The sequence below is a fragment of the Canis lupus genome, chromosome 23 (assembly GCF_011100685.1).
Source record: "Canis lupus familiaris isolate Mischka breed German Shepherd chromosome 23, alternate assembly UU_Cfam_GSD_1.0, whole genome shotgun sequence".
Classification (NCBI taxonomy): Eukaryota; Metazoa; Chordata; class Mammalia; order Carnivora; family Canidae; genus Canis; species Canis lupus.
In genome coordinates, this window is record NC_049244.1 from 13,787,521 (window position 1) to 13,802,751 (window position 15,231).

Below are 15,231 nucleotides of genomic sequence, written 5' to 3' on the forward strand. Positions count from 1 at the left end.
ACTAGATATATAATTAAAAACATTGTAAATCTATACTATAGGCATTAGATAACTCATAAAAAGAAATAGTTAGGTCTGTACCTATTGACATCTAACAATGTCTCTGTTGTATACAGAGGATATGTTCAGAGAATTGTACATGATATGCACTATGAGGGTTGGTGCTTAAGACCATGTACATTTTGACTGCTAACTCCATAGACTATGGCATGATTGGCATCCTCGCAAGGTACAGTGCAGCAGTCCTGTTGGATCTGCACTGCACCTTTAGCTGATATTGGTGATGCATATTCTGCTGATCTCTGGTGAGTCTCCTTCATCTCCTTTCCCATTTTAATACACCCCTGAGGCTTCTCTTTCTTGGTGGGCCCCCAACTGGGTTTTCAAAACAGCTCTAGGTAAGCCATCTAGTAGGACCATGGGAAGCAGGCAGGCTTCTCCACTAAACTCCAGCAGTGCAGACCACTTCCACCATAGCTTCTTTTCCCACTTTGTCAGTTTGGGATCCCACAGCCAGATTTCTGTTTCTGACATCTTCTGGCAGAATCAGGTATTATTCTGTGAACCTTGATTCATCCAGGAAACACAGATGAAAAAAAAAATGTTTGTGGAGCTTTGGGGTGGTTTCTTATGCAGCACTGTTGTGAAAATAGCTGATTGATTTTCTCCTTATTCTATGAAAACAAGATTTTATTTTGGGCATTAATGAGCTCAACTAAAAAGAATATATTTTTAAGCTTTCTTAATTGCCTGATACGTCTGTGTGACTGAGTGTTGGCCAATGAGATAAAGTGTGGGGTCAGACTTCTGGGAAATCTCATTAAAAGGAACTGATTGTTCTGAGAGATATACCCCTTTTGCCCTCCCCTCCCTTCTCTTCTTCCTGCTGACAACTTCACAGAGGAACACTAAAGAATTAGTGGCCACCTTTGGATCATGAGATGCCTTTGGGATAGAAGCTAAATTCGAGGATAGTGAAGAAGAAAGGCAAGAGCCTAGGACCCTGATGCCTGTGGAGCCATCATAACAGTCCAGGTTGCCTGTCTCCAGATTTCTCTTGCTTGAGAAAAAAAGAAACTTCTATCTTGTTTAAGCCACTCCTAATGGTAACAGATTATGTCATAAAGTGTTGAATGCCACTTATAACTGCCGTGCCAATTATAACTGTCTATGCGCTCGTTGTTAATATGTTAAAATAGAATATATATAAAAACAAAGAGTAGAAGGTACTAGAGCTAAATGATAAGTTTGACTTGATTATGTGAAGGTAAATGTTTGCTGAATGATGAATGGTTGGAGTCAGCCTGGATGAAAAGGCAGTGTGCCAGGCAGGAAAATAGCTTTGGCTTCTACTTCTAGCTGTGAGCAAATACTAGAAGTGTCACCTTGGGCACATTTAATTTCTCTGAGCCTCAGTTTTCTCTTTTGCAAAATGGAAACAATTCAGAAAATCCTATTTAGAAGTTAATTGTGATGATGAGAAATCAGCTAAAGCTCGGGTGACCATGAAATTTATCATCCTTATGGAGACATTTTTTTTTTGAGGAAAACGGATGCTGCTGGGACTTTCCTGGCTATACTGGGTGTAATGCAGCTGGGACTTGGGACTGATCTTCCTCCACCCAGAGGAGGTTACATTTGAGTCAAGTGTTTGGTGCACTTGTTGGTTGTAATGATCAGCCTAGTACCTATACACCTAATAGGTAAGGAATCTTTTCTTTTCCTTTTTTTTTTTTCCCCCATAAGGTAACTGGAAGAACAACTGAAAAATTATATATTCATCAACTTCACAACAATGCCTTTCTTCTTCACTATGCTAGAACTTGGCTTCTATCCTAAATGTGAAATGACAGCCTTTGGGGGACAGTAATCACCTTGGAACACAAAAGCCAGTGGCCAAGAGATTATGCCAGCAAATGTAAATGATATGCAAATAAGACCATAGTTACATGCTCCAGACCTTATCTCCCGAATATGGTCTTTGGGAAAATTGTGACGGAGACACCTTTAGTCAAAAACAAAGAAATGAAATAAAATAAAATAAAAAAAAAACAGGTACATACAATATATTGTATACAATATTACCCAAGTTGAATTCCTTTGCCGGCTAAAGCCCATTAAGGCGTAATTGTTACTGTCACGGACTCCAATGTATTATTAAGTACAAAGAATTATTATGCTTATTGTTACTGTTGCAATTATATAGTAAATTGACTCTTTTAAAGCAATTTGAAAACATTAAATAATTTTCCTGTAGGAGCAGCCCCCAAGGAGGGGTGCAGTTATGTTACTGTGCCGGATTGTGCACACGCGTGTGAAATTCTGCCTCAGATATATTCTCCATTTGCCTCATCTCCTGTCTGAAACCAGGCTGTGAGTGCCTCATTCATGCACATTTATTCACATTTATTCACATTTATTCATTCATTTATGTATACTTATGTGAGTGCTTACCATCCGCTAGGTGTTTACTGCAGCAGTGAATAAGACTGCAAATGCTGTTGGCTTCTTGCCCACATCCCCTGAAACTTCAGCCTGCTTGTGAGCCTTCCAACTGTCAGTACCTGTATCTCTTTTCCTGAGGGCATTCTCCAAGGTGATGAGAAGTTACTTACCACCACACTCAGCTGCCATTAAACAATGACTGATTGGAGTTAGTGTATAAATACCCCTACTCTCTCATCTATCAGATGCGAAACCTCTATAGCATGTGTTTTACAGTTTCCCAGAGTTACCCCTTGAGATTAAAATTCATTTACCCAAAATGGCAGTGGCTTGATAAAAGCAACGTTTATTTATTGTTTTCCCTTCTCTGTCTCATTGCTCTACTGGGAATATCTGGGATCCCTTCCCAAGATAAAATACTTACATATAATCCTTGTCTTAGAGTCTGCTTTTGGGGGGGAATGCTTGAAGACATGATCCCTGACTTCAAGGTGGTATGGAAGAAGGGATACAGACTCAGTTGCCTACAGGGGTCAACCAGGTGTGGTAAATGAATGAAGCAAATTGACGTTCTTCCCCTGAGGTACCCAACTACCAATATATTTAGTATTCAAGTCTTTAGCTTACCAGCTATTCTTTCTTCCCAAGATATAGTCCTTGCTTCCCAGGGGGCCTAAGGAGGAATGACTGCCAACAGGTAGTGACTGAATGATTGATAGTTTATTCAATATCTCATTCACTCATTCTTTTTTTACCCATTGACTTATTTACTAACCTCCTATGCATCTGTCAACCCATTCACTTTCCACCTATCCATATACTCACCATATACTCAGTGTCCTCTCACTCATCAATCCATATGTATATATTAACTCATTTACTCACCACCCATCCAACCATTGCCTTACTGCTCACCCCTCACTACCCATCCTCAAACACTTTTAAAGTCTTCACTCTGGGGCAGCCCCTGTGGCTCAACGGTTTAGCGCCACCTGCAGCCCAGGGTGTGATCCTGGAGACCTGGGATGGAGTCCCACATTGGGCTCCCTGAGTGGAGCCTGCTTCTCCCTCTGCCTGTGTCTCTGCCTCTTCTCTCTCTGTGTGTGTCTCTATGAATAAATAAATAAGTAAAAAATCTTAAAAAAAAAGTCTTCACTCTGGATATAATATCATGCTAATCAAATTAGGGTAAAACAAGGAATTTATAAAAGGTCAACTGGGACCTTCATAAGCTGACCTCAACATACCTCATCTCTAGTACTTCTATTCCATGAATACTTTGGTCCATTAGAAATTTTTGGAATTCCTCAAGATGCTTTACTTTGACTGTTTCACCTTTTAAATCTCTCTTCCCATCTTAATATGTAGATAACTTGTATTTTTCCTTCAAAGCCATCTTGAAAGTTAATACCTCTAATGGAAGCTATAGTTTGCCACAGAGAGCCCCCTTCCAGGACTGAGGCACTCATTTACTATACTACTGGAGGTGTTGGTGGCTGATGGCTCATAGCACTTGCTCTTCAGGGATCTGACTGGTCAATCTGAGGGTATGAAGCCCTGCCTGATCCATTTATCACAAACTTTATCTCTCTTATGGTTCATCCCATGTCAAGAGGCTCCTGTGGGGTTGGTTGAGATCTCAGTTGCAGTTACAGTACATATACTTTCCCTGGTCCAATTTTGCTTTACTCAGTCTCCTACAGAACACCCCTCAGTCAACCATCTGCACTCACATCTCAGAGACTTGGGGTCAATTTCTAAGATAACCTGACCTAGCTCTGCAAAGTCTTTTCAACTTCTCTCAGCCCCTGCCCCAACAAGTTAGAATAAATATTTAATTAGTTTATCACCCCCTTCTCTATGTCCCCAAGATACTTAGTTCATAGAGGGGAAGGGGGTAGGGAGCTATATAGAAGCTCTTTTGTAAGAGTGCTAATCCCATTCACAAGGGCTCTGTTCTAATGACCTGATCACCTTCCAAAAGCCTCACCTTCTAACACCATCACTTTGGTATAAAGATTCCAACATGTGAATTTGGCAGCAGGGAGACGGCAAATATTTAGACCACAGCATGAAAATCTGGGATTTAATACAGGACCTTTTTCTTAAAAATGGAAAGCATTGAGGGGGTGAAGGTCTGGAAGTGAGGAGTCAGAGCATCAGACAGATAGTAACTCATCACGTTTGCCTGAAGCACAGACATGAGTAGACGACTGGAGCATACGGGGAAATCTGAGATGCTATGTATGTCTGTTGCTGATGTGGGACTCCAGAGGAAGTGCTCATGGAGTGAGGTATAGAAATTACTACTCCTGTGAAAGCTATTGTCCTTATGGGATGTCATTTTGACAGTCCATTGCCTTGTAGTCAATTTGGGGTCACTGTTGGTCAACAGGGCTGTAAATTGGGAATATGAGGTGGGTGCAGATAAAAGGAGGGAAAGGACACCCTGGGGCCCTCTAGGCATATCTATGTTTGTTTCTTTTCATGTTTGACCATTACAACCTCCTAAAGTAATGGCCTCTGCTTTTCTCTTGCTTTCCAAATCTCATGAGTTCCTTCTAGTCAGCTTCAACCTAGAGTCATAAGGAAAGGTGATTCCAGTGGCTATAGTTCCCAACCACAGGTGGGAATGAATGATTGTGCTGAGTTGCCAACATGCACTCCAAGCACATATAACATTAGGATACTTAACATATTGCTTCACTGTTGGATTTTTATGCCTTGAGTTTCCATCTGGGTCAAGAATTAGATGGACTACAGACTATGAGCCAAATCTTTCCCACTGCCTGCTTTTGTAAATAAAGTTATATTGGAACATGGACATATCCATTCATTGTTTATGGCTGCTTTCTCTCTACCAAGGCAGAGTTCAATAGTAGTGACAAAGACTGAATGGCCACCAAAGCATTTACTAATGGGCCCTTTACACACAATCTTTGGTAGTCTCTGCTCTGGACTGTGAGGCCTATGAAGGCAGGAGCTGTCCTATTTATTTTTGTGTGCCCACTGTCAGTGTCTCACACACTGCATGGGAGAATCTAATAAATATTTGTGAAGCATTTGAATGAAAGTTGGAGACAAAACATAAATCCACACAATTATTGACATAGGAGTTGATACATTAAGAAATACAAGTAGGTTTATCTGTCGGAGAAGCCAAAAATTTTGTTCTTTGGGGCAGAACATCACAGTTATTATCAGATTGTGTAGCAGATCTCAGGAAATTCTGGGTGGATTTGATGAAGGTACTAAGTTCCCAGAAGAATAAGGAAAGAAATTAGAAATTAGAAGCCCTGGGTTTTAAGCCTGGTTCTGTCATTTTCTAGCCCTGTGATCCAGAACAAGTTACTAAGGGCTTTCTAATCCCCCTTCTCAGCTATGGGATAAGTATAAGAATATTGACTTGGCCAGACTCAGAGGGTTTCTGTGGCAAGCTAATGACATGATGGTGTGGAATGCTCTGGAAATTGTAAGGTAATACCCAAATAAAAGGGATTACTTTGCAGTCAGCGATAATTTTCAAAATTAACATGGAACAGCACATTTCTGAAGCCCATATTCTATTTGTGCTTTCCCAGGGGTCCTAAACCTTGAGTCAATAGGACCTATGACTGTGCCCCTGTATGGGCTACAATGCCTCAGAGGTCAGAATACAGGGTGGGAAGTTGTGGAAATGGCCTTTTCCTTCTAAAAATTATTCAGGTCTTCAGTTTCTCCCTAGCAATGGGGTTCATCTTTTTATAGAACAGCATCTGATTTGTCAGCAACCTCTAGGTAGTTTATTGATTTAACATTTCTTCAGAGATGCTAAGAAATATGTGGTCTGCTGACAGCAACAGGGAGCTGTGCCTTAAAAGGGGAATCTGATGGCTTGCTCCCAGCTGTCCTGGCTCAGAGCCTCTGCAATCACTGATTTTCAGAAAATTGTTTTAAATAGAGTTTATGTTCCATTTTGAGCAGCCTCTTTTTGCTTCCTCATTTCCCGACAATCAATGGGGATGGCGGTGTCTTTGCGTGGCATCTCACACACTGTTGCTGAATGGAATCATTTCACGGTGAAATAACCTAAATGGAAGAGAAATCTGCTTTGGTCAAATGCTGAGGTTCACTGTGTCAAAACAATCAGGTTCCAGAAATGCTTTGCAAAAATCCATTGCTTTATTGTTTTGGAACACAGAGACAATGGAATCTGTGGAGCAAGTCGTTGAAGGAGCATCTAAGAGGCAGGGCGGTCAGGGCTCCTAGAAAGTAAAAGGAAGGAACTCACCTTAGAATGAATTCCTCTGGGGTGAAGGGCTCCCCAACACTCTCTTGCCTCCCTCTTTAGCCCATGCATAGCTTCCTCTTTCCAAGGGAGGGCACTTTACTGGGCTGATTGGTCTGGATTTAATTTGTGGATGGGTCACTGTGCTTTAAAGGCCAAGAAAGGCTTTTGGGTTTCTTTCTTTCCTTTATCTTGTGTCTCTAACAACATGGTATGATCAAGGGGTTTATTCTCCTGAATCCCCAATTTCCTTCCTCTTGTCTTTCTCCAACTATTTAGGTTTGGGGGAGAAGTTAGGAGGCTAGGATGACCAACTGGTTTGCCTTGGCCATCTTGGTTTTAGCACCCAAGGTCTAATACCTGGAAAACCCCCTCAGTCTCTAGTAAACAGACAGTTGTTCACCCTGGTTCCCATTTTATCTTCCAAATTAAGTTGTATATTCCAACTCAGCTGTCAGTGGGGTGCCTTATGTTGGGTATTTTGGAGGTTGCCTCAAGTATTAATTGCTACTTAAAGAAAAAAATATATTTTTTGAAATTTTCTTTGTCTTTTTTCCCCTTGTACCTGTTTTCTTTTACTAGAATTCCATGAAGAGAAGAGTGAAGGAAAGGATGTGTCCCCTGGTATAACGGCTCTAAAGGAGACTCTCAACATCTACAATGGTGGTGTTTTATAGACACAGAAACCCAAGGAACCTGTGGTAAGTGACCTGGGGAGCAGGAAAAGCAAACAGGTTTGTGGAGACCCAAGGAGAAGGAACAGGAAATAAAGATTTTTATGAAAGTATGTCAGTTCTTCAAAGGAGTCTCATCAGCACTATTGAACTCCCATGTTGTTTGGGGCCCCAAGACACTTGGATGAGTGATACAGTCCTGCCCCCAAGGGCACCTCATCCTGCTCTCCTGGCCACTGTCTGTGGTATGAGCTCCACTCCCACTTTGGGCAACAGAGAGGGAAGCCTTGGTGTAGCTCCAACTGGAAATCCACACCAAGGCCTCTTTCCCCAACCATGACTGTGTCAGGAGAGACTTGCTCGGCTTCTAGAGTTCTAGTGAAGTGTAAGTGTCACACAGTTTCTTGGCCTGGGATAAACAATGTTTGTCATCCAGCACAAATGGGCATTGATCTCTTTAGAAGCCAATTTCAGGGCAGTTCAGTGTCCTTGGCAGGCTACTAAATTTGAGATGATCTGCTCATCTTCTGGGTACAGGGGCCCAATTTTCTGATAGTTTAAGAAATATAAGTCATTGTTTCACAGAAGAATTCTGGAAAATTGCTTAATCCTGGTCTCTCTCTTTTGGGGTCACCTTAGGTAAAGTGGAGAGTTTTCTTTTTCATTGTGAGGTTGGTTATCATTACCTCATAGACATGTCTTATGAAAATCTAACCATTTTGCTCTTTTGAAAGATTAGCAACTTTGGCAAACTCTGGACCCCACTCTTTGAATAGCAACAAGCAGCTGGAATGGAATAAGGATTGTCTCCTTTAGAGAGGGCACGGAGTTCCAAGTCCCCAAAGCCACCCCACCTGCTATGACTCTGTCATATTGTACAATGGCCATTTCTCATTTATATGGTTCCCTGGAGCCCATGGATCACTGATTCTGCGAGCCCTGAGTTAGAGTTATAATCACCACAGCCTCCTCCTCAGTGACTGTATTCTTTCTCCTCTTTGCCTCTCCTTCCTCCCCCACTTCCTTCTTTCTTCCAAATCCTGAGGCTCCTCCTGGATTTCCTAAATCAAAAAACTCTGGCGATGAGACCCAGTAGCCTGTGTCTTCTAGGTGATTCCATCACACATAAGTCTCAGAATCACTGGTCTACACTTTGAGGCACGCATTTGCTGAAAATAAAATCAGCCTGTGGAAGGAAATTTACTTCCCTGGCTCTTGTCTGAGCATCACATAAAGCCCCTCCTTGTTCTTCTCCATATGCAGTCTGTGGAAGTGAAAGGAATGTCTGTTCGCAGTCCAGGAATCACCATTTTGTGAGGTGTCTGAAGGCCTTTTAGCTGCAGTCTTATTCACTTTCAGCTTTATGAGGCATTTATTGTTGTCCAGGACACTCTTTTCCTGGTCACTGGCAAAAGGAAGGAAAGAGGTAAAAATGCTCCCTCATGGTCTATTGGCCTTGATCCAGTACTGTTTACTTTGCTCTTTCCTTGTTCCTTAGGGATAAGTCTTGTCTCACCAGATGGTAAATCCCCCACAGGCAGGGGCTTCAAGCAAAGCCTGGCTGATTGAGTTAAAGGAAACAACTTTATTTGCTTCCTTTGCCAGAGGTGGTAGCAGGCGCTGGAAACCTCACTTCTCAATTCAGCTGAGGATGACTTTGTGCACAAGAGCTTGAAGGGAGCTCCTAATCCTGTTGTCTTGGGCACAGGTGCCTTTATCAGGTGACCCAAGAGCCCTCCAGACTGAGGGCCCCACTCACTGAGTGTTCTGTAGGCGCTCCTCTGAAAACAAAACCTGGGAATCAGTTTCTCCCCAGCATGACCATGACACCAAGAAAAAGTGGGACTCTGAAACTGAGATAGGTGGGAAGAGGCAATGGGTCATGGGTAATGATGTGATCATGTGGCTGGTGACAAGATCTTGACTGTATCTGAAACAATTGGACTGTACTATCGATTAAACATCTGGGTAGAGTTAGCTGAACTTCATCAACTCCTTCATACTTCTTTCTTCTTATACACTGGAAATTGAGGCACAGGGAAGGTAAGGAATGCGTCATACGGCCACCGGGGGACCATCCATTCATTCATTGACTGACTCCATCATTTCATATACCCTGTTGAGTAACATCTGTGTGTCGGACAATGAAAGGTTGTGTGTGTGTGCGCGTGCACGTGTGTATGTGGGTGTGTGTTATGAGTTTGTTTTTTGTCATGCTCCAAATAATAGCTTTGATACTTTTGCAATTGATTTCACTAATTAAGTTAATTTTACTCATAATGTTGGGGACCTAAGAAATGGATGCAAATGAATGCTAATTTCCGAGTTAATATTTTGAGCTAAGGTCCTTGCCATTTTTTAAGGTAAGATTGCTGTGGTAGTTTTGGAATTCAGAAATAGAAGCTTCTGTTTTTCATCCTTTTTCATTTAGCCTGGGTAGGCTCCCACCGTAAGAATGAAGTTTCTGAAGTCTTGATGATTTCTGTTCTAGTTTTAGTCTAGCTCTTGAGAAATATTCAGTAGATGATGGAAATGCCTTTTGCTTTCCTCCCTCATGACTCTTTCTGGTTCTGGATCTGAGAATTGATGATAATGGATTTTCTTCTCTCTCTTCCAATTCAGCCTTTCATTCTTTGCTCTTTTGCTTTGCACATGTACCAAGTAACACAGGATGGCACTCAGAGAGAAGAAAAGGTGCCTGGGGGAAGGTGTGTGTTTCAGACCTCTCTTTCTGCTGACTTCATCCATCACACATGTTTCTCTTTAGCTTCAGGCCCGAGGGGAGGAATTCTGGAGAATGGCGAAGTGGAAACTTTACTTACCTACAGACAGCAATGATCTCACATAATGTGCTCTTTGGGGATTTGGCAATGAGGTGTTTGTTTCAACGGGGGTTTTTACTCCAGATGAAATTCTACCTGCTACCTCTGAATGTCTTCACACAACAATAGCCCTTTGCTATTCAGTTAGGTGATGGGAATGGGAGGTGCTGTGATTTCTGCTGGGGAGCAGAAGCTTCTGACTCCATGTCTTTGATGATTTCAAAGCCTCCACTGTGAAATGGGAGGGATGGTGAAACGGACTGCTCGTGGCTATATCCAAGAATTTGTATTCTGGACCAGACTCCTTGGCCCAACCCATAGGATGTTTGAGGATCTAGCCCTTGTAGCCCTGCCGGTCCTGTCTCTTACAGTGCCTATCTCTCCTTCATAACTCCCCATGGCCCAGCCTTATGGAAGTTCCTTACCATTCCCCAGACACTCCACACTGGTTGGTAGCTTTGGGCCTTTGCACACTTGCTCTCTGGGTCAGTTCACATGGGGGAACATGTGATCATCTTTCAATGCCCTGGTCAAGCATCACTCCCAATATTGAGCCCAATAAAGCCTTGTTTCTCCCACCTCACCCCCTCCCTACATAGAATTGCTTGTTTCCTTAAATTCTATTTGTACCTATGCTGGAGTGTTTATGACATGATTTTGCAATTGTTTTCCTAAATAATAGGATACTATCAATGTTTATGCATAGGTATTCTGAAGCAAGACTCTCTGGGCTCAGTCCCAGTTTTGCCACTTAATAGCTGTGTAGTCTTGGGCAAGTTACCTGGTCTTTATATGTTAGTCTCCCCATCTGTGAAATGAGGGTAATAATAATCATACTTGCTTCAGAAGTTTGCTTTGCTTTAAGGAGTAAATGAATTGTTGTTATGCCTCTTTCTCCTCCTCCCTTTATATACCTCATTTCTTATGCCTCGTACTTTTCTCTGTATACAAATTACCCTCAGGAGTCGTGGATACAGTCTAGGATAATTGATTTTTTAGTTTTAAATTTCTTAAATAAGCTTCTGCAAATTTATAGCAGAAGTAATAGTGTTGAATGTTGACATCTCAAAATACTACCCATGGTAACCTGTTGATAAAGGAAGTCTGAGTTCATCACTTACTACAATAGGGGAGATCATTACTTTAACAGAGTCTTAATAATATCTCAGAAATGGAAGGGGAAAGTTGGAATATTCATGATTCTATGAGAAGTGGGCAGGGGGGCTGGGTGACTTAGTTAGTTAAGCATCTGATTCTTGGATTCAGCTCAGGTCATCATCTCAGGGTTGTGAGATCACGCTCCACATCAGACTCTGTGCTCAGCTCAGTGTGGAGTCTACTTGGAATTCTTTCTCCCTCCCTATCTGGTCCTCCCCCTGCTTGTGCACATTCTCTTTCTTTCTCTCTCTCTCTCTCTCTCTCTCTCTCCCCCAGATAAATAAATTAATAGAATATTTAAAAAAAGAAGTGAGCAAAGTTCATGATGAAATAGTTTAGGACTGGTTGACATAGCAAGTGAAGACTTTCAAGAGAAGAGGTTCAATCAGATCTTGATTGCTAATGAGTGTAGTTGACTTATCTATTGCTATTTGTTGAGAACTTTCAGAAAATCTCTGAAATGAACAATAAAATAATTCCTTTTCCTGGTGACAGTGTCCTCAAATAGTCATGTTTACATAGACAGTAAATTGGGTGGGCATAGATGGTTTTGGTTCTCAATACTTTGAAAGATAAAATATTTATTTTTGTTTTCAACAGACAGGATTTGTTGGGGTATGATTTATCATGAAATCCCACAAGGCTAAGCTACAAGCATAAACTATAATGTTTGGAGGATTTTGAAAATACAATACATACACGACAGAGAAAGGAAAATACAGGATGACATAGGAGTCTTGGAATGCTATGCAAGAGGAGGAACCATCTAGAAGGAGGAAGAAATTAGGAAGGAATGATATTGAAGCATAAGTGCTGTTGCCTCTCAGAGAAATGCCTGGTGCATCTTCTTTAGGAAGGTGGAATGATATTTGGGAATCTGTGGGTCAAGGGGACTGGAATTCCAGTTCTCATCTGGAACTAGTCAGTCAGCCTTTGTGTCATGCCAACAAGAAGCAACTGAAGTAGGCAACTGCAGGCCTTATCTGGAGAAGGGTTGGGAGGTAGCACCCCTGCCTTCCATGTTGGAATGGGATCAAGGAGTTGGTGGAGAGCTGGCAGGATTGCCAGGGCATCGTTGTGGCACTAGGTGAGGGGACTTCAGAGGGGAAGCTGTGGATTGCTTATCCCAGTCCAGACACTGAATAGAGAACATAGCCAAGTGTGAGAGCATCACCCATGGAACTCCTGGATGTATTACTGAACATTGATTCTAGTGGGAGAGTAGGTGGTGAGGTACAGCAGCAAATGATGTATTTAAGTTATGTGTTACCACAAAATAACCTGCTTTAAAATGCTGACCTAATTGTAAACCCATAACAACTATTAGTCTTGCTCATAAATCTGTGGGAGTGAATGACTGGGCTCAGCTCAGCCATTCTTGCTCAGAGCCTCTGACATGGCTGCAGATGGTAGCTGGAGCTGGGGTTGCCTTAAATATTTATTGGCTTGTTTTACTCCTGGGCTGGGAAGACAAAGAGCTGAGAGCAGGCCCAATAGGGACTGACCAAGCTTCTCTCTCTCTTTCTCTAGGTGGTCTTTCCACTGAGCAGCCCCCAGTCCCAGACTTCTTATGTGGTGACAGCTCCTCAGAGAAAAGAAGGTGCTGGAAAATACCTTCACTAACGAGTGAAAAGGTGGTAAGAACACGAGAGGTGATTGGATAACAGCACAGAGAAAATTCTCTGTAATAAAAGCCATGATCTTTGAATCTAAAAGTGTTGTAGATGAATGGAAGACAATGGTGACTACTGTGACATGAACCTCAAGAGTAAGAATTTGGAACAAAATTGCAAAGAGAAGGAAATCCTGGAGAGAGAACGTCAGCAAGTTTCTGCACAGATCCATGAGGCTCAGTATATGAATGACAGCAGTTCTAGAAGGCACGAGGAATAGATAAAGGAGAGCTTATTTACAAACAAATATAAAAAGAAATTTATCTGAGCTGATGAGAGAACTGATGTGAAAGAAGTCTCCAGAGTAAAAACATTCTAAGTAATAAGCAGTATTAAGGAGAAAAGCCATACAATTCAGTATATCCAGCACAATTTCTTTTTTTTTTTTTTAAGATTTTTATTTATTTATTTGAGAGAGAGAGAGAGAGCAAGAGTTGGAGGAGGGTGGGTAGGACAGAGGGAGAGAGAGAAGCAGGCTCCCCGCTGAGCAGGGAGTCCTGACTCATGTCTCAATCTCCGGACCCCAGGATCATGACCCAAGCTGAAGGCAGATGCTTAGTCGGCTGATTAACTGAACCATCCAGACACCCCTATCCTGATGCAATTCCTGAACTTAGAAAAATCCTAGATGCTGCAAGATAGAAAAAAAGTTATGAGGATAAAGGAATCACTGTCATTTGACTGTATTGTGGTAACACCACATATTAGAATAAGTGGCATCATATCTATATACACTTCTAAGAGGAAAGCTCTGTGCCTGCAGACTCTCATATGCAGCCAGGATATTATTCACCTGCCAAGTTGAAAGATGGAAATCTCCAGATTTGCAATAAGTCAAAGAAAGTACCTATGAGTAAAATAACTGAGAAAGAAGTCTAAACAAACAGACCCCAGAGTGATAAGCAATGGACAATGATGGAATGAGCGGGAATATGTGATGTGAGTGCTACATGATGATTATGAGGTAGAGGAGGCCTCCCAGTTGGCTGAGGTTCTGTAAGGAAAAATATCAAAATGTCCTCATAAACCTGGGAAGCGGGAAAGTAGATGCATTTGAAAGGCCTTGTCTCATGGGTATGAGGAAGAAGAGAAAGAAGAGTCAGGGGTGGCTTCTTGACCTGAGATCTGTATGGGGTCCCCTGCTTGGGGGGGCTTCATGCTTGAGTTAACCCTCTTCCCTTGCTGTCTTGAAATTATTAATAACTTGAATTATATATGCATTATCATTTCATGGTGGGGCCCAAAATGACAAAGCTGGTCCTGAATAGAAATCGTTAGCAGACTAAATTTAAATCCTGAATTGACCGAGTTGAAATTTAAGAGATTCTGCATTACTTTGAGTGGAAAAGAAGAAGGTGTTTTTCCTGGTCAGCAGCGGTGGCTTGGAAACTTGGTTAAATTGAGAAACAGAGAAAAAAAGTTAGATGTTTATACACCAGCCTCTTTGATGTTTCTAGCTGATCATGTACAAACTCTTGAGGACAGAGACTCTACTGTCTGCATCTGTGTGTCCTCATGGGCCTTCTCACAGGGGAAGCCGAATAAAGGCGGTCTGAAGGAGCTGCCTGCCCTCTTGCACCACACCACATCGCAAGAGAGATCGATTTTGAGAAATAGAAGTCTTCTTAAGTTACAGAATTCTCCGTATTGAGGGCCAATAGTTCCTGATGTTTTATTTTCAATTAAAAGATTTCAAAAACTGCCAGGCACTCTGCTGGAGGTTGCTAGGAGACGCAGGATAAAGAAACCAGGGCTGCTATTCACAACTGAGTAAGAGCTAGTCACCTCTCTCAAGGCCTCTCTTCCCATCTCGTGGGCAGGCTTGCTCCTGCCTGTTCTCCCTCACCAGCTTTCTAAGTCTTGCCTTGCTACAAATATTTCTTATCCAACTTAAGGAATCCATTCATCACACCTGCCCCCGTGGGCACCTGTGGATTTTACTAGTCAGCTTCCGCATTCCTTTCCGGTACCGAACCTGATTTTGTTCCGGGAATCCTTCCTTACCCAGGACCAGGATGGACGTGGCCCAGATGAATCTGTTCTCTGCTTCCCTAGCTCGGTGACTGGGTGGCCAGATGCTCTGTCATCCAAACTGGACTGCTTTCGAGAGTGAAAGGGGGTACTGTGGATGATTATGCTGGGACAACAGGGAGATGGGGACTCTTCCAGACAGACCTGGATGTGTGGTCACC

The 15,231-nt window shown here is 42.2% G+C and overlaps 1 long non-coding RNA gene across 1 annotated transcript; it reads left to right on the top strand.

Annotated features, from left to right (window-relative positions):
- Nucleotides 1–900: 900 nt before the first annotated feature.
- LOC119865357 lies at nucleotides 901–13,363 on the top strand. Its single transcript, XR_005376899.1, has 3 exons — nucleotides 901–1,035; nucleotides 7,295–7,413; nucleotides 12,897–13,363. It is a non-coding gene; the product is annotated as an uncharacterized LOC119865357 (long non-coding RNA).
- The last annotated feature ends 1,868 nt before the right edge of the window (nucleotides 13,364–15,231 follow it).